At 47.9% G+C, this 2,516-nt stretch overlaps 1 non-coding gene across 1 annotated transcript; it reads left to right on the top strand.

Annotated features, from left to right (window-relative positions):
- Positions 1–756: 756 nt before the first annotated feature.
- On the top strand, positions 757–863 carry LOC140739631 (U6 spliceosomal RNA). The gene has a single exon (XR_012101699.1). It is a non-coding gene; the product is annotated as a U6 spliceosomal RNA (small nuclear RNA).
- The last annotated feature ends 1,653 nt before the right edge of the window (positions 864–2,516 follow it).

Below are 2,516 nucleotides of genomic sequence, written 5' to 3' on the forward strand. Positions count from 1 at the left end.
GGGGCAACAACTGCTCCTGAACGGTGCTATAGGACCCATGACTCCTGCACCACCACCTCAACGGTAGTAGTGTGAAGACAGACAGACAGACATATTTTATTGATCCCGAGGGAAACTTGAAAAAGCGAGGGAGACCAGTCAAATGCAGGAGATGTTGCTGAACATCTGTTCATTTACGCTCTTATCCTTGACAATTTTAATCTTGTACATCACTTTCATCAGCGTGGATTAATGGAGCTGGCCACGGGTTCCCTTCCGCTCTCAGGCCTCGATTCAGTCTACCCCCAGTGACGGCCATCCTGGCCATACCTGCACTCTCAATAGCGTAGTTCACTGAATCCGCCAGGAGATCACAAAAGACCCAGAACATTTAGTCAATTCAAAAGCACATCCTTAAAAGAGAAATTACAGGCTGCTGACTGTAGTAATCATAGTTCAGTGGAAGAAGTATATCTATTAGCGTATCTAGTTGTTTTGTAAGCTGTCTGCAAAACATCACTGTTGAGTGCCAGCACCATCGTGCCAACTAGTCATCTTGATATCAGTTTCTTGGTCTATAAATTCATCGATTTCTGTCCTTCACTTTGGCCCTAAATGCAATACAATACTAACATTAAAAAAAAGATCTGCATTCTACCAAAGGATCTGGCGATTTTACTCAGTAAATTGTCAACAATTCTCAATTAATACCTAAATTGTATGTATCCATAAAAAGCTCAATTGACACTGATTGAATTCATTTTCTTAAAATCTTACGTGCTCGCTTCGGCAGCACATATACTAAAATTGGAACGATACAGAGAAGATTAGCATGGTCCCTACGCGAGGATGACACGCAAATTCGTGAAGCGTTCCATTTTTTAAAAAAAATCTTACATCAGCAGAGCACAGTCCTCGGTAGTGGTCCTCTGCAGTGAAGTGACCACAGGTAGCCTGTCCCGGGAGTGGCAGAGGAATTGTGGTAGAGTTCAGAACTGAGATGTCCCGGTTGTTATCAGCGAGTGTGACCATCCCACCCCCCCCCCCCCCATATGATGGAGCTGATAGGAAGCTGTATCCTTTAAGGGGATGGACTATGCGGAGGGCTGCTAGCAGCCGGTGTTATGTGAGAAAGGGAGCGGCTGGTATTGTCTGTTATTATTGTGGTAAAGAGGGACACCTCAGGTGGGAGTGTCAACGACGGAAAACCCCCGGGTACCTAAGCAGAGAGAGTCATGTGGAAAACTAAAAGAGAACCCAGTGAGAGGATGGCCTGGCGTATCAGGGTGGGCACTTTCCCGGCAATATATCAAGGAACACCCTAAAGCAAAGAACCATATTCCTGAAGGCTTAGTGGGGCCAAGCTCCAGTGTATCGCTACAGATAGAGAGTATTATGCTAGAGCCCTACTTGACACAGGGTTCCGGGTCACTTTGCTGTACCGTTCATTTTACAACCAATGTTTGACACATTTACCGTTGATGCCATTAGGTGCACTAGAGATCTGGGGTCCTAGTGCGGTGATAATCCCTATGACGGTTATTTGTCAGTGAAGCTGGAGTTTGTGCAGGCTGATGTGGGAATGCCTGAGGCTCTTGATACATTAGCGCTGGTTTATCTGGACCCCATTGAGAAGGGCAGCATTTCAATTCTTGTAGGGACCAACATTCCTATTGTAATGATTGTCAGGAGCCTGCAAGGAAAAGGCTGGAGAGAGCTTTCTGAGAACATTGTCTGTTCACCCGGTGTTTCGAGCTGCTTTTGAGGAAATGCATGGCTGCATTGGGCCAGATAATGAGTTTAGACGAGGGACTGCATGGTTCACCCAGTTGAAGCCAATCGTGTTATGGCCCCGGGAAGTAGCAAGAGTAATGGGAAACCCCAAATTTCCCGGAATGCCCGAAGGCAAAGCCCTCTTGGTGGATGCTCCGGAAGACCACAAAGAGGAGTCAGGAGTGCCTGCTGGGGTACTGGTGAGGCCCGAACTGCAGAAGCCCTCGGTTGTACAGGCAAACAGGATGGCAATGATTGTCAGGAACACTGTGAAGAGGGAGGTCACCTTCAAGCAGGGGGTGCACCCGGTGCATCTGTATCCGGTGACGATAATGTCTAGTGTCCCTGTGAGACAAGCCAAGGAGAAACTAGTGGAAAAAGGGGGAAAGTTGACCACTGAGTCATTCAACTTTGGGGACTCCCTGGTACCTGCGCATTGGAAGAGGCGGTCGGTAAAGAAAATGTTGAAGATGGAAGGCGTCTTTTCCACTGACGAGTTTGATGTGGGTTGTTCCAAGAGCACTCGTCACACTATCTGGGTGACTGAGGACACCTCGTTCAGAGAGAGATCGCAGCGACTGGCCCCTGCAGACATGGAAGACGTGCAGCAGCATTTGTGTAAGCTGAGGGAAGCTGGGATCATCACTGAGTCCCGAAGCCCTTACGTGTCCCCAATAGGAGTGGCCAGAAAGAAGAATGGGAAGGTACGGATGTGTTCGGACTATAGGACTCTGAACAGGCGTACTGTCGCCGACCAGTATACA

The sequence above is a fragment of the Hemitrygon akajei genome, chromosome 15 (genome assembly GCF_048418815.1).
Source record: "Hemitrygon akajei chromosome 15, sHemAka1.3, whole genome shotgun sequence".
Taxonomy (NCBI): domain Eukaryota; kingdom Metazoa; phylum Chordata; class Chondrichthyes; order Myliobatiformes; family Dasyatidae; genus Hemitrygon; species Hemitrygon akajei.